Source organism: Balaenoptera ricei, chromosome 17 (genome assembly GCF_028023285.1).
Source record: "Balaenoptera ricei isolate mBalRic1 chromosome 17, mBalRic1.hap2, whole genome shotgun sequence".
Taxonomy (NCBI): Eukaryota; Metazoa; Chordata; class Mammalia; order Artiodactyla; family Balaenopteridae; genus Balaenoptera; species Balaenoptera ricei.
In genome coordinates this window covers 33504032-33529078 of record NC_082655.1, presented here as the reverse complement: position 1 = coordinate 33529078, position 25047 = coordinate 33504032, and the positions used below count along the sequence as shown (strand labels likewise).

The 25047-nt window shown below is 34.7% G+C and overlaps 1 protein-coding gene and 1 pseudogene across 22 annotated transcripts in view; one reads left to right on the top strand and one right to left on the bottom strand.

The window, feature by feature from the left end:
• RIMS2 (regulating synaptic membrane exocytosis 2) overlaps window positions 1–25047 on the top strand; it is a 597264-nt gene that overhangs the window by 88061 nt on the left and 484156 nt on the right. The window lies entirely within an intron of this gene.
• Window positions 17722–21112, bottom strand: LOC132352073 (actin-related protein 3-like; annotated as a pseudogene).

The following is a 25047-nucleotide window of genomic DNA, read 5'->3' as shown; positions in this document are numbered from 1 at the left end:
CTGTAACTTTGGAGCACCAGTAGCTGTGAAAAGAGTTGCAAATTAGGTACCCAGTTATATAAAGAAGCAGGTGCATTTAGGTTTTTCAAAGGCACTAGATTAGCATAAATTTGAAGCAACTAAAGTATGCTTTATCTAAACGTAAAGCATAAAAAATGATTACTTTCTACTCTGAATAAAATGATCTCAACTCATTACTATTTTCTATTTTGATTTGACTATCATTATCTTACAGTGAGAGAGCTCAGTTGTTCTCCATTGTAAAATTGAGAACTTTTTATTTTTTTGATGAACTGCTTAATTGTTATAATTTTTAGCTGATGTCCACTTTTTTTGCAGTTGCAGTCCTTTATTTGCCTTTACTTATGGACTTCTTTGTTATTATTGTTATTATTACTATTATTATTGTTATTTTCTTTCGTGGCTTCTGCTAGTGTATTACTTCTTCAATGACTGCCCTGTTAAGTTTCTATACAGATCAAAGAAAAATTGGCAGGAACGAATGATTATAATCAGTTGGTAATAGAAGAGGGTGACAGCTTAATAATCATGCTTTATTATGAATTGATTATCCTCAATCTATGAATCAAAATTCAAGTATTAAACTTCAACAATTATCTTAATAGAAATATCTGAAAGAGACATCCTCATGAGAGTTAATCATAAATTTAAATCTATCCCCTATGTTTCTGATAATGTGCCACCTGAAGTATTAAACTATAGGGAAATTCATAATTCACTCATTCATTTAACGTTTATTTTACATTTATTATATGACAGACATTGTGTTAGGTTTTGGAGTCACAAAAAAGAGTAAGACATGGTCCCTATTCTTAAGGAGTTCATACTCTATTGAGGAATATAAATATTAAGAAATATTTATATTCCTGGTAGTGTGTATCCATGTGTGTATGTATGTGTGTGTGTATATGTATATATTTAAATGTATATATATTTATAAAATAGTATTAATATATAATATATAAAAAAGTATGTACATATATACATACATATATATATGAATAGAATCATTGTACAAGGCCAGCAGGTATACAGTCTATGTATTTTATCAAGGTACAACTATAAATGTTAATGTCAGACCTGTGTACACTCAATAAATATTTGAAATGTTAACTGAATTAACATAGATGATATTTACTCATTTTGCTTTTTCTTAAAAATCATTATACCCATTACTAAAACTGTGATCTTGAAGATATCATTTAAACTACATGATCTTTAGTTATCAATATGTTAAGTTGGGCTTTGTTAGAAATAATTCTGCCTCTGTATGTTGTTGTAAGAATTAAATTAATGCATGGGAGAGCATTTTATAAACTCTAAGGTACTATGTTAGTTAATATAAAGAATCCTATACTTGACTTTGTATATGAATACAAAGCCAAACAAAAGCAAAGTGTTCTATTTAAAATCCATTTTCTCATTTCTGCCTTTGCGGTACTCTGGCCTGGAATTTAGCTCTCAAACTAGAATTTGAGTTCTTTGAGTAGCATCTACTCTAGTTCTAGACAGTAAGTAGTTGTAGGCAGTAAGTATCAATAGTTTAAGGCAGTAAGGATAGAGTAGTAACCAAGACAGATAATGACATATTCTGAGTCTTATCTGTCTTGGTTACTACTTTATCCTTACTGCCTAGAACTATGCCTGATATAGTAGGTGCTTAAAAAATATTCGTTGATGGACAGCTTTGCTTTGTAGTTAGAAGGTTTCATTATGCTCTGAAACAAACAAAACCCCTCAGCCCTTTACATACCTATCCCTTTTCCAACCCCAAAACATTGTATATGTTAATAGAAGAATGAACAGGAAAGGTAGCCAATGGAAGCAGGAAACATTAATTATATAAAAAATGTGACAAAACATAAACTCGAGTTCTGTAGGTATTGCATTTGAATCCTGTACTTTCCTTGACCCCTTCACATTCCTCCCCCTAAAAAGGGAACAGTGTGTTTCTGTACACTATTTTATTAATTTTTGTGTGGATATGTAGGTATAAATATGCATTGCTTAAAAGTTAGAAAATAAAGATAAGTATAAAGATGAAAACCACTCATAAGACGCATCTTTAAAATGAGGATAATAATAGTACCTCTTTTAGAGTTAAGAGGGTTAAATGAGTTAATGTTAGTAAATTACTTAGAACAACGCCTGGTACATAGTGAATCACTATGTAGTTGTTTGTGTACTAAAATAGAATAAAATCCCACAAGTGAATGACTTCCACTATTCAGATTATGCACATACACATATATGCCAGAGGTTAGATTATTTCTTTAAGAATTTTCACATTGACAGTAAGGAAAAGAAATTCTGATAATGAACCTCGTTAAACAGCAAAGCAGAAACATAATCTTCCCCTTGTTTTTCTGAGAGTAAATGGCATCAATCAGTATTCAAATATAATTGGATTTCCTTTATTTTTCTTATTGATTTGTAAGAATTCTTTGAATATTCTAGACATTAATGCCTTTTTAATGTTGCAGATATTTTCTCCCAGTGTGTTACCTTCCTGTTATGGTAGGTGTCCCATGATGTCCTTCATTAAACAGACATCTTTAATTTTTATGTAGTCAAATGTATAATTTTTTACTTCATCGTCATGTTAAGAAATCTTTATTCACTACAAGATGTTAATAAGATGTTTTCTCTATTTTCTTATGTTAGTTTTAAAGTTTTATCTTTCTCATTTAGTACTTTATAATCAATTTGGAATTTTTTTTTCTTTTAATGGTGTGAAGCAGGGCTTGTCAAACTACAGCCCCAAGTCCAAGTCTGGCTCAAATCTGGCTGAATTTTTGTACAGCCCATGAGTAAAGAATGGTTTTATATTTTTAAATGTTTAAAAAATCAAAGAATAATAATACTTTGTGATATGTGAAAATTATATGAAATTCAGTTTTTGGTATTTCATAAATAAAGCTTTATTGGAACAGAGCCATGTTCTTTCATTTATGTATTGTCTATGGCTGCTTTTCTGCTAAAATGGCAGTGTTGAGTAGTTGCAACAGGGACTGTAAAGCCTGCAAAGCATAAAATGTTTACACTCTGGCCCTATAGAATAATTTGCCGACCCCTGGTATAAAGATATACATAATTTCACTTTTCCTCTTATAGTGAGTTTCTATGATATTATCAACCAAGACATTGCATTTTTTTCTTCCATTCATTTGTGATACTGCCTCTTTTATGGATTTTGTTTTCTTTAATCACTATGGCTTTGTGTTTTAGCCATTTAAACTGTAGGGGTCCTTAAAAGCGGGTTCCTTTTTACAATCAGCATCAACTTTGTCTTTTCTGTATTTAATTGATCAACATTTTCCTATTTGTGGTCCTTTTCTCTTAGGCATTAAGAACAGTCCCTCTTACACCCTTGTGCTGAAAGTCATCAGATGATATTTATTTAATGTGATAAATCTGCCTAGAGGCAGAGGTCTGAACTTGGTGGCCTCCTTTAGTCCCTTCCTTTTTTTTTCTTTTTTTATTTAAACTAAAAACCACTCTGGTTTAATTCTTATGCGTGTAACAAGGAAGTGAGTCAACATTTATTGAGAGTCCATTATGTGCCACTCAATGTACCACATGTTTTTATAATATTCCAAACATATAGAAACGTTTAGAGTAATAAACATGTGCCATGTATTTTCATCCATTATTTTATTTAATTCTAACTACCACTCTATGAGGTAGCTAGCTATTTTAGTTCCCATTTTTACAAGTGGATTATAAAATGGTTAAGTAACTTGCCAGGTAGTGAACATTGGAGCCAATATTCAAACCTCAGTCTGCTTGACTCCAAAGCCCATACTCTTCCATATAAAAACTGAAAAATTAAATTGGGAGATCATGTTATCAACCTCCAATATGTCAGAACAAAATCCTCATCATCCTCATTGTCTTTGAGAGTATCTTGTGGATAGGGTCAGACACTTAGTGTCTTTCTTTATTCCTTTTAAGTTTTTTTTCTGAAAAACCTCATTATTTTAAGTGCTCTCATATGTTGCGACAGCAGTTTCCTTTGTCAGCCATATCCTGTTCAGAATAAATAACCTGTGCTATGCCAGCATGATTTATTGCTGCTACTTCCTTTCTTTATGTTTTGAGTAATTTTATCATAAAAGGATATAAAGTGTTTTAGACGTGTGCAAATGCCTGAGTGACTAGAGCAGTTCACCTGGCTGCTTGGCTACCTGCCTGTGGACAGTGCTTCATTTGATAGCAGAGACGGTAGGAGAACAAATTAGCATTTTTAAACAGGACCAGTATACTGAATCCTATCACCATTTCTCCTCTAACGACCTCCACAGAGAATTTACGGGTTTCAAAGGATCAGAGCACATATACATACGATTCCTCGAGCAATCTAAGTCACCGTGATGAGGGCAGAAAGAGCTTGTTTAGCAAGTTCCCTTGCTGAACATGTGTTGCTAATTGTAAATCCCTTTTCTTGGGTACTTTGAAAATGGATTTTACATATCTATGTGTAAGATTAATCTTTAAACTGCCTATAAGCATAGGGTACACTGGATGGTTTCTTCTTTTTTAAACCAGGTGATATCTTAAAAATATTATATATATTTTATTATGAGAAAATAGAATTACATTAGAGAAAATTTGGAAAATAGAGGCAGGAATCTACCCACAATCTTGCTACTCTAATAAAAACAGTAATAATATTTTGATGTATTTCGTGCTTGTCTTTAAAAAAATCTTATGCATTAAAAAAACAAAAAACTTAGAGCTAATCTTGCAGATAATATCTTAACGTCTCTTTTGGACCCAAGGCTGCATGATTTATAATGATGATGCCAAGGATTTTCAAAATGTGTATGTTTGTGTCATGGACTAATTTGTTGCCTTGTCCACTCTGAATTATTAATTCTTATAATTTACTATGGAAAAACAATTTTTCATTCTTCATGATTTATTTGGTTTTCTCAGTTATAAAAAGTAATGACCTTATTGTGCGCAATTTTTAGATTTTTGAGAAATGTGTTTTTCTCTATAAATCTCTAAAAATTAATGATAGTTTTAAAAAAATGTTTGATGCTATGGCAAATTACCATGTATTTTGGATTGTTTCTCTATATACAGACACTAAATGTATCATTTGCGGAATCAATTATTTTTGGTTTCCCTGATAGAACAGTTAATTAAGTTGTACTCATATTTTATTATGTAATTTAGGTAGCTAGAAACTGTAGAGAGCCATTTTCAGTCTTATTTTTGCTACCATATATATATGACCAAAATGTACATAGAAGTCTCAACCATGCGTCCACTCCTCATGATATTTTTGAATGTTTACTGTGTGCCTAGCATTGTTTAAAATTCTTGTCCCAAGGATGAATAAGACATAATCTCTGCTTTCAGGGGGCTCACTTACATAAAATTATTAGGACTTTATGTGCTACATTTATTTAATATAAATGTTTTGGATATATTGGTTTACTATTGATTTATTTTCAATACATATACATAATATAATACAATGCAATGTAATATAAAAGTTATAAAAATATGTTGTGAAAAGTTTCTTTTCCAAAACTTTTCCCCATTTATCTGTTGTTCTTTGCTAAGGAGAATATATTCATAGAAATGAAATGTAAATAATTTAAAGGCAGGGATACTTGAAAAATTTTGAATTTAGTTTTGAAAAGGAAATTCAATTTTGAAAAGTGTACTTTCGTTTATTGAGTAACCACTATGTGCCAGGCACTTTCCAAGTATCTTATTTAATCTATCTAGTCTTGTCACAATTTTATTAATTACAAATGGAGGTTCAATGAAATAAAGTAAGTTGCTCATGATCACGTGAATATCAAGTAACATAGCTAAGAAATAGGAACTAGTTCTGTCTAAATTATCCTGAGCCCATTCTCTTTGTTCATCAGCTATCTTACACAAATTAATGCTTTGGAATTTCAATTGAGTTTACATTAAAATGTTGTTGTTTTTCCCTCAGAAAATGGTTAGGAAATAGACTTTTACACTAAACTGATAATGATAAACTTGAGTAACTAGTGAAAGAAATTTGGGAAAAGATGTATGAAGAAAAGATTATAGTTTTTAAATGATACGGTCAATATTTCATTGCTCGTGTTAATATAAAAGAAGAAATAAAAATCATTTTGTCTTTAATTTACATTCTATTATAGATTTACTGTTATCTATATATTTAACTTACAAAAAAATTTACATTTGCATTCCCTGAGTAAATACTGTGTGGCAGTGAGGGAACATCTTTTGGTGTTAGGGGGAGAACAATTTGGCATTGAAAAGTTGTCACATATATAATCCAGATTAATTATGTAACTTTTGTCCACTAAACTTAATATGGAAAGGACTTCAGCTTTCATTGACAATCACTTCATTGACTAACAGCTTGACAAATGTTCTCTTCCATTATTCATAAGCATGGTGGCTCATTTTTACAGACAAAAGTAGCAATAGCTAAGGTTCTGGAACCATCATTTCTAAAACACTGATTTGTTTGCTGTGAGTAACATGCAAAAAAAAAAAATGGCGCATTTATAGATGTTTACAAATGTTAAAATGTTTGGTGTTATATAGGAAGTTATGTGGTTATTAATGGAAATGTTCATATTTTCCCCCTGAATATGTCCAGATATTTTCATAGATCTTGTGGCAGAAAGTGCCTGGCCCATTTTAGGAACTGAAAGAAGGCCAGAGTGACTGAAGTACAGATTAAATGGGGATCATGGAGAGATGTGGGCAGGTGGTGTAGCAGCTTTAAGTGCTGATGGCAGAGGTAGAGGCAGAGGCAGCAAGAAAGTTTTTGGTCTCTATTCTGTCTTATTTAATATTGTTTATATTTATATTAGAGAGTAGAAGTCTTTCACTATGTGGTCTCTTTTCTTTGCCCCTTCTCCCTTTTTTGTAATTCTGATATTATAAATATTTGGTGGCTTAGTTTTATTTTAATATCGTTTCATAATATCCTTAGCCTCCTCTTTCTTTAGACATTGGTTCCCTTCTAAGGTCTGCGATATAGCTGGGCTGCTTCCTTGAATTAGGTTTCCCAGAGCAGGATCTTCCAGACTTTATGCTAGAGGATATATGCTTGGCTGCTAGTGCCACGTTGTTAAGGTAGAGTCTTAACATTCATTATATAAGATTTTACTTATTTTCTCTGTGTTCAGTATATTGCTTTTGCCCTCATCTCTGCTGGTATCCCCTAGTTAATCACTCTCTGTTTTACCCTCTCCAGAGAAGATGCTGTTAATCTTCTACTGAGGTTGGGGAGAGGCATGGAGTGAGTGCAGGAATTTGGGTCCTAATCTTGTTCTTAAAGAGACTTTCAACTTGATTTTAGTTCCATTTTTACTCTTCACTTCTAGAGATAGCTGGTGTAGCTAATGAGGTTCCAGGATGTTAATTTGCTTCTTTGCCTTCTTCACTGCTACTTTAAGATTCAGCTTTGTTGGGCCTGCTGAAGTCAGTTACCACTTGTCTGTCTGCTTTGCAACTCAGTAAATTTTGCTACCATTGGATCTGTTAGGATCCAGGGCAGGCTGCCCCAAAATATGCCTCAATGCATATTGATTATTTTGAATTAAAGTGACTTGAGAAACAGCTGGTGAGAAAAAAAAATGGTGTTTAAAAAAATACTCTGAGCTGCCTCTTTCCACCTAAAAGCGGGAAATAAACCTCCCATGTGAAGGTATCCTCCCTGTACCAGGAGGGTAGAAAGAAAGCATCCTTATCAACAGTTAGGGAATTCAAGGCTAAGAGACCTGTATAAACAAATTTTATTACGTCTTCATGAGCCTGCAACCCCAAGCACAAGTCCTTTTGTTTTATTAAATCTTTGCAAATAATTGTTTCTTTGTCTAAAAATGATAAATACACAGCCTGCTTTTGTTAACTTCAGAGGAACCATTTCTATGGGACCTTCATGCATATGAATTAAATAGTTTTTTTTCCTCCTGTTTATCTGTCTTATGTCAATTTAATTATTAGACCAGCCAAAAGAACTCAAGAGGAGTAGGGGGGAAATTTCCTCCTCCCTGACAGATCTTAACCCATTCCATCGATAAACAAACAAAACACTATTATTGTTTCTTTGGGGTAGTTTTTGGGAGAGAATGAAACCAAATGCTTGTGTTCATAGCTCCACTCTTGGTTAATCTAATAATTTGAGCATAATAGCTCTGGTTTATTAATTATATTCTATCTATCTACCTATTATCATCATCATCTTTATTCTTCTCTCCCTCCCTCTTTCCTTCTATCTATCGCTCTATCATCTATTTTTGTCTACTTCTTTTAGCAGTTTCTGAGATGGCTGTGTTTACATTTTCAGTTATAATCGCTGATTTTTCTGTTTATTCCTGTAGATTTGTTTATTGCTTGATGTATTTGGGTACATATATGAGTATGATGGATATACTTTATTTTGTTGTTTCTTTTACAGATACAGATAAGTAATTCTTTGTCCCCTTAACTGTTTGGTCAGCTATCAGTCAGGGTCCAGTCAGGAGATACAAAAATTTGAAAAGGGAAGTTTTCGTATAACAAGTGAACTATTTATAGGGAATTAAGTGCTGAACAGGGATAAAAGAGAATGCCCTAGGGCTGAAGGAGTACTCAAGGAAAGAATAAACTTGGAAGCCAGGGTCCCTCCTCAAGGCTGGATTCAGAACTTGTTGGAGAGGATGCAGTTGTAGCCCATTGGATAGTGGAGAGAGGTTTGTTAGGTTGCCCTGGGCCAGAGCTGGCCATTGTCAGTAGGAAGGATGGTGGGAGGAGAACCACAGTCTGGGGCTGGCAGGTTGAAAGCTTTACACTTGGGTGCTGGCAGGATGAGGGTGGTGGGCAGGTTACCAAGGCCCAGCACATTTGTAGGTAGGAAACCCTCAACTGTAGGCTATTGGGAGTGAAACTGCTTGCTGGGGTATTGATGAAGTTCACCAAAAATCTGCTTTGGGGGAGTACTGTTGAACTTTCCAGGAAGGGGGCTGGAGTTCTGGCTGACTTCCTGGAAAGCTGCTAGCAAGTCACCTGTGGAATGTGCTATTGAATTCTATGGGAAACTGGATGAACACCCTCAGAACTCATTGGATATCCACTCTTGGGGGTCTCTGCTGAACTTACCACTGAGAAGCCAGTTGGGATTCCCATGGACCTTATTGGGAAGCTGCCCATGCAGTGCTGCTGACCTCTAGTTTTGTTTTTAGAGTGTTTGCCATTATCTTGAGACCCATAGTCATGCTTACTTACACACCCAAATACAGTGCAGAGCTTTGCTCTTCTTTGAAAGCATGAACAGACAGTACCAAGAAAAGGAAACACATAGTAAAATAAGTGCAAATTAAAATTTCAATAAAATTGGTAAAGATTAAAAAGTTGGATACATTGTCTTGTTGAGGCTGTGGGAATGACATTCTCATACACTGTTAGTGGAAACAGAAATTAATACAACTTTAGAGAGGGCAATTTAGAATATTGAACAAAATTTGAAATGTTCCTCAATTCTACCACAAGGAAATTATCCTACAGGTATACTTGTACATATGCAATGTGACATGTACAAAAATATGTTTATAATAGCAAGAGTTCAGCTATAATCTGGTTAAATAAGTTGTGGCATGTCCATACAAAGTAATAATGAATTCATTAATATAAATGTGATAATTCTATATGTACCAATACAGAAAAAAAATCCAAGATATACAAGTAAGAGATAAAATTAAGGTACAGACCATTTGTTTAAAAATCATATGTCTATATAATATCTGTCAGAATATATAGAAGAAAATGTTGCTAAGAAGAACGTGAAGCAGGAGGAAAGCAAACAGAAAGCACACCTTTTGAAAAAAACAGGAAAGTACACGTTCTTTCTCTTCCAGTCTTGTAGTCTCCCACTAGCACCTCCTAATGGCAGAGCCTACTATAGGGCCAGCTGACAAAGCAGAAGTGGGTGGTGGGTGATATCACAGCATCAGAATCAGAGTCAAGTGTAGAGGGTAGGTTTGGAGCTGAGAAATAATAACTCAATAACTGGCACATCTTATCTGTTTCAGAACTCCGATCATATGCTACATGTTTTCTAGTTTGTTGTTCAGCTTTTTAGGTTGTAGGCCATAGTAGATTCAGCCTGCCACAGTCATGATATCTTATCCTTTTTATATTTTGCTGGATTCAGTTTGCTGATCGATTAAGGATTTTTGCATCTGTGCTTATAGGGGATGTTAGTCAGTAGTTTTCTTTTCTTGAATTGAGTTTTCCTAGCTTTGGTATCAGAGTAATAATGCTGGCTTTACAAAACAAGATGGAAAGTGTTCTCTCTTCTGTTTTTGAAAGATGTGTGATTTTGTGAAAGATAAATATCTGTGAAAGATAAGTATTATTTATTCCTTTAATTTTTGATAGAATTCACCACTGAAGCTATGTAGGCCTGGAATTTTCTTTGTGGGAAGGTTTTTCTTTCTTTTTTTTTTTTTCCCAAATTTTCATTTTGAAGTAATTTTTGATTTACAGAAAAGTTGCAAAGATGTTATGGAGAGTTGCTGTATCCCTTTTACCTAGCTTTCTGCAATGTTGACAATTTATATAACCATGATGTATTTATCAAAGCAAAGAAAAAAGCACTGGTAACTAAACTATAAGCTGTACTAGAGTTTTACCGTTTTTCCTGCTAATATCTTTTTTGTGTTCCAGGATCCAATCTAGGATACAAAGCTCCATTTAGTTGTCATGTCTCTTTAAGTCTCTTCCAATTTGTGACAATTTCTCAGTCAGTCTTTGTTTTCATTATTTTCACATTTCAAAGAGGTCAGGTATTTTATAGAAAGTCACTCAATTTCAGTTTGTTTTGATGTTTTCTTATGATTAGACTGGGGTTATGAATTTGGGGAAGAATTCCACAGTGGCCTTTACATTATATCAGTGGGTTAACTTTGATTACATGGTTAGGGTGGTGTCTTGTCAAGTTTCTCCACTGTAAAGTTACTATTTTTTCCCTTTCCATTCTCTATTTGTTAGAAGTAAGTCACTAATTCCAGTCCCCATTTAATGGCAGAGGAGTTAAGCTCCACTACCTTTGATAGAGGAATATCATAGAATTTGTGGACATATATTAAAACTGTGGTGGTTAATAAATATTTGGGGGCAGATACTTTGAGGCTATGCAAATATTCTCTTTCTCTTTTAAGTTGTGACCACCATCTTATTTGCAGCAGTTATTACTGTGATATTCTAATGGTGATTTTCTATTTGCCTCATACCTTTTACATTTATTATTTGGAATTCTTCTGTAAGGAAGATATGTCCCTTCTCTATTTATTTATATCAATATGAGTTCATGAATACTTATTTTGGGGGGATATTATCAATATTATTATTTATTTTGTCCTCAAATTTTTCCAGCTTTGGCCACTGGGAGCTCTTTGAGGTTGGCTTCTATATCTTATTGATATGCTCCATTTTCTTTTTCTTTTTCTTACTTTCTGGCATTACAAGATAATCTATGTTCATCTTGTATTTTTCCTTCCTAGCCTGAAAATCAGCCATTTCTCCAAGTAGCCTTGGTTCCTTTGATTGGAAAATGGTATATAGAAGCCAAGATCTGGTGCTAGGTGTGCTCATTGTTAATGGGGTTTCACTATTTTTAGGCCCTTTCAGTGGACATAATGAGGAAATATATGTATGTATATTAACCCATGTAGACAACACTTACATGTATTTCTTTCTTTTTATCTGTCTATCTATCTATCTATTGGCATACATCATTTTATTGTGCTTTACTCTACTGTGCTTTGCAAACAGTGCATTTTTTTACAAATTGAAGGTTTGTGGCAACCCTGCCTTGAGCAACTCTATCGATGAGTTTTCCCAACAGCATTTGCTCACTTCATGTCTCTTTGTCACATTTAGATAATTCTTGCAATATTTAAACACTGCACCAGCAAAAAGATTATGACTTGCTGAAGGCTCAAATGATGGTTAGCATTTTTTGGCATCAAATATTTTTAAATTAAGGTATGTACATTGTTTTTTAGATATAATGCTATTTGACAGTTAATAGACTACAGTATAGTATAAACAGGACTTTTATATGCAATAGAAAACCAAAAAAAATTTTGTGACTTGCTTTGTTGTGATACTCGCTTTATTGTGGTAGTCTGGGACAAACCCAAAACCCCTCTCTCTCTTTCTCTTTATCTGCCTACCTATCATTTATCACTTTTATCTATAATATGTAAATATGCATGGCTTTATTTTTTTTTTTAACTTTTTACTTTATATTGGAGTATAGTCGATTAACAATGTTGTTTTAGTTTCAGGTGTACAGCATAGTGATTCAGTTATATATATACATATATCTATTCTTTTTCAAATTCTTTCCCCATTTACGTTGTTACATAAAATGGAGCAGAGTTCCCTGTGTAGGTCCTTGTTGGTTATCCATTTTAAATATAGCAGTGTGTACATGTCAATCCCAAACTCCCTATCCCTCCTCCCCACCCTTCCCCCACATAGCCATAAGTTCCTTCTCTAAGTCTGTCTGTTTCTGTTTTCTAAATAAGTTCTTTTGTATCACTTTTTTTTAGATTCCACATATAAGCCATATCATATGATGTTTCTCTTTCTCTGATTTACTTCACTTAGTATGAGAATCTCCAGGTCCATCCATGTTGCTGCAAATGGCATCATTTCATTCTTTTCAGTGGCTGAGTAGTATTCCATTGTATATATGTACACATCTTCTTCTTCTTTTTTTTTTTTAATAGTGAAGAATCTATTTAAGGTGCCGCAGGGAGGGCCACACGGCCGGGCTTGTGGCTCCTGGCGCGGCAGGGGCCTCCTGCTGGCTCCACGAGCACTTTCTACTTGTGCCTGGGCTTGGTTTCTACGAATTGCCATTAAACATCGCTGCACTAGCCAGCCTCCGGCCTCTGTCTGCGGGGGGCGGGGCCTCGGGCGGCGGGAGACTGCGGGCACGCGGGGCAGGGATCTGAGCCGTGCCGGTGCGGGTGCATGGTTTTCCGCCTCCGACGTGTTTCCGGCCTTAAAGGCATTTTGCCCTTCCCTTTAAGACGCACTGCCCCTTCTCAGTCACTCCCAAGATAGCGGACCTACTGGGCTCCATCGAGAAACCACCCAGCCTCAGTGACCAGGAGACTCAGTGCAAGGCCCGAGGTGAGGATCCCAAATTCACAACCGGCTTTCTTCGCCCGGTTCTTAGGACCGCACTCCTCCCCCTTTGGATGACCCCACCTTCTCAACCTTGAAAGACCCCTCACGGGCCCCTTCAGAGACCCCCTGAATCCCTAAAAGGGCTGCTGACGCCCACGTCTTCTTTATGCATTCCTCTGTCAATGGACATTTAGGTTTCTTCTGTATGTTGGCTGTTGTAAACAGCACTGCAATGAACATTGGGGTGCATGTATCCTTTTGAACCATGTTTTTCTCCGATATATGCCTGAGGAGTGGGATTGCAGGATCATATGGTAACTCTATTTTTAGTTTGTTAAGGAACCTCCATACTGTTCTCCACAGTGGCTGTACCAATCTACATTCCCACCAACAGTGTAGGAGGGTTTCCTTCTCTCCACACCCTCTCCAGCATTTATTGTTTGTGGATTTCTTGATGATAGCCATTCTGACTGGTGTTAGGTGATATCTCATTGTAGTTTTGATTCTGTAATAAGTTCTGTAAAAGTTACTGATGTTGAACATCTTTTCATGTGCCTCTTGACCATCTGTATGTCTTCTTTGGAGAAATGTCTATTTAGGTCTTCTGCCTAAAAATTTTTTTTTAAATAAATTTATTTATTTATTTATTTATTTATTTATTTTTGGCTGTGTTGGGTCTTCATTTCTGTGTGAGGGCTTTCTCCAACTGTGGCGAGCGGGGGCCACTCTTCATCGCGGTGCGCAGGCCTCTCACTGTCGCGGCCTCTCTTGTGGCGGAGCACAGGCTTCAGACGCGCAGGCTCAGTAGTTGTGGCTCACAGGCTCCAGACGCGCAGGCTCAGTAGTTGTGGCTCACAACGCGGGCCTAGTTGCTCCGCGGCATGTGGGATCTTCCCAGACCAGGGCTCGAACCCGTGTCCCCTGCATTGGCAGGCAGACTCTCAACCGCTGCGCCACCAGGGAAGCCCTTCTGCCCATTTTTTGATTGGATTGTTTGTTTTGACAATATTAAGCTTCATGAGTTGTTTGTAAATTTGGGAGAGTAATCCCCTGTTGCTCACATCATTTGCAAATATTTTCTCCCATTCTGTGTGTTGTCTTTTCATTTTGTTTATGGTTTCCTTTACTGTGCAAAATCTTTTGAGTTCAAATAGGTCCCATTTGTTTATTTTTGTTTTTATTTCCATTACTCTGGGAGATGGATTGAAAAAGGTATTGCTGTGATTTATGTCAGAGATTGTTCTGCCTATGTTTTCCTCTAAGAGTTTTATAGTGACCAGTCTCACATTTAGGTCTTTAATATATTTTGAGTTTATTTTTGTGTATGGTGCTAAAGAATGTTCTAATTTCATGTTTTTACATATAGTTGTCCAGTTTTCCCAGCACCATTTATTGAAGAGACTGTCTTTCCTCCATTGTATAGTCTCGCCTCCCTTGTCATAGATTAATTGACCATAGGTTCGTGGGTTTATTTCTGGGCTTTCTATCCTGTTCCATTGATCTGATTTCTAGTTTTGTGCTAGTACCATACTGTTTTGATGATTATAGCTTTGTAGTATAGTCTGAAGTTAGGGCACCTGATTCCTCCAGCTCCATTTTTCTTTTTCAAGATTGCGTTGGCTATATACGGGGTCTTTTGTGTTTCCATACAAATTGTGAAAGTTTTTGTTCTAGTTCTGTGAAAAATGCCATTGGTAGTTTGATAGGGGTTGAATTGAATCTGTAGATTGCCTTGGGTAGTATAGTCATTTTGACAATATTGATTGTCAATATTGATTCTTCCAATCCAAGAACACAGGATATCTTTCCCTCTGTTTGTGTCTTCTTCACTTTCTTTCATCAGTGTCTTATAGTTTTCTGAGTACAGGTCTTCTGTCTCCTTAGGTAGGTTTATTCCTAAGTATTTTATTCTTTTTGATGTGCTGGTAAATGGGATTGTTTCTTGAATTTCTCTTCCTGATCTTTCATTCTTAGTGTGTAGCAATGCAACAGATTTCTGTGTATTAATTTTGTAGCCTGCAACTTTTCCATATTCATTGATGAGATTTAGTAGTTTTCTGGTAGCGTTTTTAGGGCTTTCTATGTAGAGTATCATGTCATCTGCAAACAGTGACAGTTTAACTTCTTTTCCAATTTGGATTCCTTTTATTCTTTTTCTTCTCTGATTGCCATAGCTAGGACTTCCAAAACTATGTTGAATAAAAGTGATGACATATGCATGTCTTTAGACTAATATCTTTGACTCTAAACTCAGCACTGCAGGCAGGGTCCATTCTAGCCTCCTCTCTGCTTATTTGTAACTTCTTTCTCTGATAGTGAGAAATCTGGGACTCATTATCAACAATTCATTTACTTACTGTTTAACCCTGGCAAACATGTAGAATACTATCAGAATCGCTAACCTGTGCAATGTGAAACAACTTTGCCAATTAGATTGCAGAATTTATATATAGTTCTTTTTTTGTCTTTAGTGTTACAGTTTTCTAAACTGTCCTTTCCTAATGTTACTTAGGACAGCAACTTTCCCCCCCATTCCTGTCAGTGAGGTTATGTTATACATTTTCCATACAGAGATTCATTTGTCACATTCTGCATTCCATCCTAGGATTCTCCTATCCTTCTGATTGACTTTAAAAAAATTTGTATATTTTAAGGTTTACTCTTTGTAACTTTTTTTTGTGGGTTTTTTTTTCCCTGTGGGTTTTGTAGTCATGTATACAGCAACACAGTATCATACAGAATAGTTTCAACAGTTTTCCTAAAAATTCTTCTGTACCTCTTTGTTGTTAACTCCTCCTGGATCTTAAGGGAAAAGCTTTTAGTTTCTCATCATTCAGTCTGATGTTAGCTGTAGGTTTTTTTGTTATAAAATTGAGGATATTTCCTCAATTCCTTGTGTGTTAAGAGGTTTTATCATGAATGGTTCTTGGATTTTGTCAAATGCGTTTTCTGCATCTGTTGATGTAGTTATATGATTTTTCTTCTTTAGCCTGTTGATGTGATAGATTACATGAACTGATTTTCAAATGTTGAACCAGCATACCTGGGATAAATCCAGCCTGGTGTACAATTGTTTTTATACATTGTTGGATTCAATTTGCTAATACGTTGTTGAATATATTAGCATTTGATCATGAGAGATGTCATAATTTTCATTTATTTTAATGTCTTTGCCTAGTTTTCATATAAAGGTGATGCTGCTCTAAGAGAATGAGTTTTAAAAGTGTTCCCTTGGCTTCCTTTTCTGGGAAATTGTAGAGGATTGGTATCATTTCCTCTTTAAATGTTTGGTAGAATTCACAGATGGAACCGTCTGGAACTTGGTGATTTCTGCTTTGCAAGGTTATTAGCTATCGATTCAATTTCTTTAATAGATGTAGACCTATTCAGATTACCTGTTTCTCCTTGTGTGAACTTTTGTAGACTGTATCTTCCAAGAAAATGGTCCATTTCATCAAAGTTATTAAATTTCTGGGCATAGAATTCTTCTTAGCATTTTTAAAATTGTTTTTAATGTCACAGAATCAGTAGTGATGGACTGTCTTTCATTTCTGTTATTAGTAATTTGTGGCTTCTCTCTTTTACTTGACTAATCTAGATAAGGGTTTATCATTTTATTGGTCTTTACAAAGAGGCAGCTTTTGGTTTTGTTGACTTTTATCTGTTGATTTCATATTTTATATTTCACTGATGTCTGCTCTAATTTTTTTTTGAAGAAAATAGACTTATTAACTTAAAAGAACTTGAAACAAGTATTCAAAAGAAATTTGTGCCTTTATTAGAATGTTGTTAGGCTTTAAAAATTACCAATTTTGGTAATCAAATTATTCATTTTTAAAAATAAGAAATAACACTAGAACTGCAATACTGGTCCAATGGTCTTATTTTTACTTTTCCTTTAAAGCAAGAAACAGAATGAGAGTTAAACAGAAAGCACTAGCAGGCATCGGTTAGTCCAAGATAATAGCTTCTTAGTTCCAAAAGCACTTGCAAAGAAAACCACTGGGGGACACAAGGTATGAAAGCAATTCATAATAACTGGAATCCCTTGAGCGTGTGTCTTCACCAAGTGTCATAGGCTACTTTTTGAATTTGTCCTTTACTTGGTCACTTTTTTTCCTCAAATACTAGTTTTCCTGTGACTTTTCCCTGAAAGTATAAAAAGTATGAAATACAAACAAGCTCTTGCATTGTACACTTAGAAGTGTACAATTCAAGCATTACAGAGCTATCTACATACTGTCAAATCTTGGCTAATTCAATAGTATAGAACCTATCAGGGCACAGAAAGAACTAACACTTGCTTCTTTTTGTTACACATACAATTCAAATATTGAATCTGAAGAAAAACATTTAATCATTTTGTCTCTCCTCTACATTCCCATGTTGATAAACTTACTAAAATATTCCTGTGTAATTTAGTTTGGTCTTATTATTTCAAGTCAGGGTTAAAACCTCAAAACCAGCCATCCAGACAAAAAAGGCAATCAGAAAGGTTATTTCTTCCTCACTTCCGTAACCCCAATAACTACGAAGTTAATTTTATGACGTAACTCCAAACACTGGATAATGATGACAAATGCTAGGCCCAATTTCTTCATTATCCTTTTTGGTGTGGCATACATGGTAGAATTCAGGCGTAGAAGCCAGCATGGATCCTCCAAACCACATTGCATGTGACTGCATTTTGGGTGTGATGACTTGTACATCGATAGGTTTTCATGTCAGTCTACCACCACTCAGTTCCTCACTTAATTTCAGCCTGGCATCTCCAGTTCTTTTCAAATCTCTTTGCAAGTGATGTCCAAAGTCCCTGAACATGGTTGAATCTCCAGAGAGGACAATATTCTTGTAGAGAGGATCTATGACATCAGTAGGACAATTGTGATTATTTACTTCATCTACAACTTCTGAGATAGGTTGAGTAAAGCCTGGATTAGCAAACTCTAGATGAAAAAAACGTCAGGTCCCAAGAATCTCTCAATAAACAACACCAATGGAGAATTCTTTCTTTAGATAACATTGATTCCAGTATACTGTTTAATTCACTTTGCTCCATCTGTGTCATACTTGTTAAATTCTTTGACCAAATCTGGGCAGGCATAACTATAGTGCTCCTTTAACGTTCCCAAGGATTGCTCTGATGGATTCTTACTTTTCCATCTTTCAGCAATTGCTGAATAAAATATGTTATATTACATACATGTAAAATATGTTATATCACATCCTGTGTTATATACACAGCTGTTATATTACAGCTGTGCTTAATACAGCTGCCAATCACATACCCTTCAGCCACAGGGATGACATGGGTGACACTGTCTCCACTATTACCGTATTGCTCTAATTTTTATTATTTCTTTTCTTCTGCTTGTTTTAGATTTAATTTACTCTTTTCCCCCCCTAGTTTCCTAAAGTGGAAGTTTACTTTATGGATTTTAGGTCTTTCTTTTTTCCCTAACATATGCATCCAATGCTAGAAATTTCCATCTAAGCACATATTTAGCTGCATCTTGCAAATTTTGATACATTTTTATTTTCACTTCAGCTGAAATATATTCATAATATTTCAAATTTCTTTTGAGAATTCTTTGACCCTTGTGTTATTTAGAAATGTATTGTTTAATCTCCAGGTATTTTTGGATTTCCTACTACTGTTCCGTAACTGATTTCTAGTTTAATTTGACTGTGAACTCAAAGCATACTTTGTATAATTTGTATTCTTTTAAGTTTGTTGAAGAGTGTATTATGGCTTAGAATGTGGTCTGTGTTGGTGAATATTCCATATGAGTTTGAGAATAATGTGTATTTTGCTATTATTGGATGAAGTATTATAGAATGTCAGTTAGATCTGTTTTATTGATGATGCTATTCAGTTCAGCTATATCCTTGCTGATTTTCTGTCTACTGGATCTGTCAGTTACTGATAGAAGTGTGATGTCTTTAACTGTAATAAAGGATTTGTATATTTCTTGTGCCTCTTGTATTTTGACATTTTTTTCCTCTTGTATTTTGATATTCTATTGTTAGGCTCTGCAAATTAAGGATTATTATGTGTCCTTGGGAAATTCACCCCTTTATCATTATGGAGTGCCCCTCTTTATGTTTATTTTCCTTGCTCTGAAGGTCATTGTCTGAAATTAATGTAGATTCTCCAGCTTTCTTTTTATTAGTGTTAGCATGGTATATCTTTCTTCTTGACTTTACTGTGTCTTTCTATTTAAAGTGGTTTCTTGTAGAAAACACATTGTTGGTGCTCTCTCTCTCTTTATTTTTTTGTGTACTTTGACAGTTTCTACCTTTTAATTGGTGAATTTAGATCATTCACATTTAAAATGATGATTGATATAATTGGATTAATAGCTATCATATTTGTAACTGTTCCAATCATTGCCTTTGTTCTTTATTTACTTTAGAGTTCAGCATTTTATATGATTTGATTCCACTTTCTCTCCTCACTTTGCATATGAATTATACTTCCCTTTTTAAAAATAATGTTTTTTAGTGGTTGCTGAAGAGTTTGCAACTGATTCAATAATTTACAACTAATCCAAGCCTACTTTCAGATAACACTATACCACCTCAGGGGTAGTATAAGTACTTTATAAAAGAGTATTCCTAATTTTCCCCTCTTGTACCTTGAAAGTTGGTATCATTCATTCACTTATCCCTAAGCTATAATCATCAAATACAATGTTACTACTATTATTTTGAACAAACTTAGATCAATTAAAAATAAGAAAAAGAAAAGATTTTATTTTGCCCTCATTTATTCTTTCACTAATGCTCTTCCTATTTTTTATATAGATGTTTCCAACTTATATCATTTTCTTCTCCCTTTTTTACCCTCTTTGCAAGGCAGGTCTATTGATGACAAATTCCCTCAATTTTTCTTTGTCTGAGTAGGTATATTTCTCCTTCACTTTTTTTTTTTTTTTTTAAATTATTTATTTATTTATTTATTTATGGCTGTGTTGGGTCTTCACCTCTGTGTGAGGGCTTTCTCCAGTTGTGGCAAGTGGAGGCCACTGTTCATCGCAGTGCACGGGCCTCCCACCATCGCGGCCCCTCCTGTTGCGGAGCACAGGCTCCAGACGCGCAGGCTCAGTAATTGTGGCTCATGGGCCTAGTTGCTCCACGGCATGTGGGATCTTCCCAGACCAGGGCTCGAACCCGTGTCCCCTGCATTGGCAGGCAGACTCTCAACCACTGCGCCACCAGGGAAGCCCTCTCCTTCACTTTTGAAGTGAATAATTTCACTGGACACAGAATTCTAGGTTGGTGGGGTTTTTTTCTTTCAACAATTCAGATATTTTATTCCACTTTCTTTTTGCTTGCATGGTTTCTGAAGAGAAGTCCAAAGTAATTCTTATGTTTGTTTCTCTGTAGGTAAGGTGTTTGTCTTCTTTCTGGCTTCTTTCAGAATTTCCTCTTTGCCTTTGGTTTTCTGCAGTTTGAATAGGATTTTCCTAGGTGTAAAAAATTTTTTTTATATTAATTCTGCTTGGTGTTCCTCATGCTTCCTAGATCTGTGGCTTGGAGTCTGTCATTAATTTTGGAAAGTTCTCAGTCGTTATTACTAAAAGTTTCTTCTGTTCCTTTCTTTCTTCTCCTTCCAGCATTTCCATTGCATGTATATTATACCTTTTCGTAATTATCCCACAGTTCTTGGACATTCTGTTCCATCTTTTTCTTTTCTCTCTTTGCCTTTCAGTTTTAGAAGTTTTTATTGACATATCTTCAAGTTCATTTATTCTTTCTCAGCTGAGTGTAGTCTACTGATGAGTCCATCACGGGCATTCTTCATTTTTGTTACAGTGTTACTTATCTCTAGAGCTTCCTTTTCATGCTTTCTTAAACAATTTATTTCTCTGCTCACAGTACCCATCTGTTCTTGCATGTTGTACGCTTTTTCCATTAGCACCTTTAACATATTAACTGTATTTATTTTGCCCAATTCCAGTTCTCTGCCTTATCTGAGTCTGTTTCTGATGTGTGCTTTGTCTCTTCAGACTGTTTATTCTTGCCTTTAGAATGCCTTGTATTTTTTGTTGAAAGCTAGACAAGGTTTATTGGGTAAAAGGAATGTAGGTAGATAGGCCAGTAGATAGTCCTTTAGTGTGGCAGATTTTATATTTATCTGGCAGTGTTTACTGATTGGTGTAGCTGTGGTGTCAGAGGCTAAAAATTTCCTCTATTGTCCTTAAATTTTTTCCAATTTTTTTTTCGTGGTAAGATATAGAAACATAAAATATTCCATCTTAACCACTTTTAAGTGTATAGTTCAGTTTCACTAAATACATTCATAATGTATTTATGCATTAATGTATTACTACCAACCATCTCAAGAATGCTTTCATGTTGTAAATCTGTCATACACCATGACCAAGTGGGAATTATCCCACTGATACAAGGATGGCTCAATTATCTGTGAATCCGTGTGATCACATAAATCAATGTGATACACCACGTTAACAAATTGAAGAATAAAAATCATATGATAATTTTACTAGATGCAGAAAAAGCTTTCAACAAAATTCAGCATCCATTTATGATAAAAACTCTCAACAATGTGGGTATAGAGGGAAGATACTGCAAGATAATAACTGCCATATATGACAAACCCACAGCTAACACATCATACTCAGTGATGAAAAGCTGAAATCATTTTCCTCTAAGATCAAGAACAAGACAAGGACACCTACTCTCACCACTTTATTCAACATAGTATTGGAAGTCCTAGTCACCGCAATCAGACGAGAAAAAGAAATAAAAGAAAATCCAGGTTGGAAAGGAAGAAGTAAAACTATCACTGTTTGCAAATGACATGATACTATATATAGAAAATCCTAAAGATGTCACCAGAAAGCTATTAGAACTCATCATTGAATTCAGTAAAGTTGCAGTATACAAAATTATATATAGAAATCTGTCACGTTTCTATACACTAACAAAGAACTATTGGAAAGAGAAATTAAGAAAACAATCCCATTTACAATTGTATCAAAATGAATAAAATAGCTAGGAATAAGTCTAACCAAGGACATAAAAGACCCGTACTAAGAAAACTATGACACTGATGAAAAAAATTGAAGATGACACAAACAAATGGAAAGACATACCTGCTCATGAATTGGAAGAATATTGTTAAAATGACCATACTACTCAAGGCAATCTACAGATTCAGTGCAGTACTCATCAAAATACCAGTGACATTTTTCACAGAACTAGAACAAATAATTCTAATATTTGTATGGAAACATCAAAAACTCCAAATAGTCAAAACAGTGTTGAGAAAGAAGAACAAAGCTGGAGATATCACAGTCCCTGATTTCTTCTAAGAATTTTACAGTTTTAAGTATTAAATTTAGGTCTTTGATTGACTTTGAGTTAATATTTGCATATGATATTAAGCAAGGATCTAACTTCACTCTTTTTCATGTGGATAACCAAATTTTCCAGCACCATTGTTGAAAAGCCTGTCCTTTCCTCATGGAATGGTCTTGGCACACTTGTCAAAATCCAGTTGATTTTATGTATATAAGGCATTTATTTCTGGGCTCTCTATTGTATTCTGTTGGTCTATGTCTGTCTTAATGCCAGTACCACACTGATTACTGTACCTTTGTTGTAAGTTTTGGAATCAGGAAGTGTGATTCCTGTAGCTTTGTTCTTACTTTTCAAGATTATTTTGGCTATTTGGGCTCCCTTGAGATTCCATATGAATTAAGGATGACTTTTTGTATTTTGGCAAAAACATCATTGGGATTTTGATAAGGATTGCATTGAATCTATAGATTGCTTTGCATAGTATTTAGATATTGATCTGTGGTTTTCTTTTCATGTAGCATCTTTGTGTGGCTTTGTTATTATGGTATTGGTGATCTCAATGTGTTAGGAAGTGTTCCTTCTTCTTGAATTGTTGGGAAAGTTAGAGAACGATTGGTATTAGTTCATTTTTAAGTGTTTGGTAGAATTCACCAGTGAAGGCATCAGGTCTAGAGCTTTTCTTTGTCGAGATTTTTGATTAATGATTCAATCTTTTTACTAGTTAGAGGCCTATTCAGATTTTCTATTTCTTTGTGATTTCTTGGTATGTTTTGTGTTTGTAGGAATTTGTTCATTTCATCTAGGCTGTCCAATTTGTTGGCATAAAGTTGTTATAGTACTCATATTCCTTTCTATTTCTGTAGAACAGTAGTAGTGTTATCACTTCCATTTATGGTTTTAGTAATTTGGTTCTTTTCTCTTTTTTTCGTAGGCCATCTAACAAAATTTTTCGTTTTGTTAATCTTTTCAAAGAACTAACTTTTAGTTTCATTGAGTTTCTCTATTGTATTTTTTTCTATTTCATTTACCTCTGCTGTAACTTTTATTATTTCCTTCCTTCTGGTGGCTTTGGGTTAATTTGTGTTTCTTTTTCTAGTTTCATAAGTGCAAAATTAGGCTCTTGTTTTGAGGTCTTTCTTGTTTTTTAATGTATGGATTGGCCAAAAAGCTTGTTCAGGTTTTTTTTGTATCACCTTATGGAAAACCCCAGATGAACTTTTTGGTCCAGCCAATAATTGTTTATAGCTATAAATTTCTTACTTTGCACTACTTAACCACATCCCATAAATTTTGGTACATTTTTTGTTTTGTTTTGTTTTGATTTATCTCTGAGTATCTTCTAATTGTCCTTGTATTTTCTTTTACCCAATGTTTTTAAAGTGTATGTTTTTTAATTTCTACAAATTTGTAATTTCTCTAGTTTTCCTTCTGTTTTCAATTTCTCACTTTATCCTGTTGTATTTGAAGAAGATATTGGGTTGGCCAAAAATTTCGTTCAAGTTTTTCCATAACGTCGTATGGAAACACACGAATGAACTTTTTGGCCACCCCAGTATTTTATGTGATCTCTACATTTTAAAGTCTACTGAGACTTAATTAGTGGCCTGACATATGGTCTCTCCTGGAAGATGTCCCATTTCCACTTGAAAAGAATGTGTTTCCTGTTCTTGTTGGGTATTGTATTCTATATGTTTGTTTGACTTAGTTGGCTTATTGTGTCTTGGTGTGGGTCTCCTTGATTTCATCTTTTGTGGAATTTGTTCATTGTCTTTAATGTTTATATTAATGTATTTCATCAAATTTGGGAAAATTTCAGCCATTATTTCTTCAAATATTCTTTCTCCTCCTCTGGAATTCCCACATCAAACCTATGTCTGCTTAGTGGTGTCCCACAAGTCCCTTAGACTGTCTTTTCTTCAATCTGTTTTCTTTCTGTTCTTCAGATTCAGTACTTTTCATTGTTTCATCTTCAAGTTCACTGATTATTTCTTTTCCCTCCTCAAATCTGCCTCTGCATCCTTCTAGTGAATTTTTCATGTCTGTTTTTGTACTTTTTTTGGAAGGGGGAGATTTTTCTGGTCTAATAATTGACACAAGGCAGATTAACAGAAAAAAAAAAATTTAATTTGTATGCACAGAGGTCTTATAGAAATGGAACCCCTGAAGTGACCAAGGCAGGCTGTTTATAAAAAAAAATTAATTTTAGACAAAGAAACAATCATTTGTGAAGATTTAACAAAGGGGCTTGTACTTGTGGTAACAGACTAATGAAGAAGTCACACAGATTTTTGTATACAGCTTTCTTAGCCTTGAATTTCTTAATTCTGTTGATAAGGATGCTTTCTATACTTTGGGTATGGGGGAATACTTTCACACTGGAGATTTCTTTCTTGCTTTCAGGGGGAAAGAGAAGGATCAGAGTGTTGTTTTCTTTTAAGTATTGGTTTTTTTTTTTTCTCTCTGACTGATTCTCAAGTAACTTTAATTCAAAATAATCTATATGCCATTGTGGCATGTCTTGGGGTAGCCTGCTCTCAG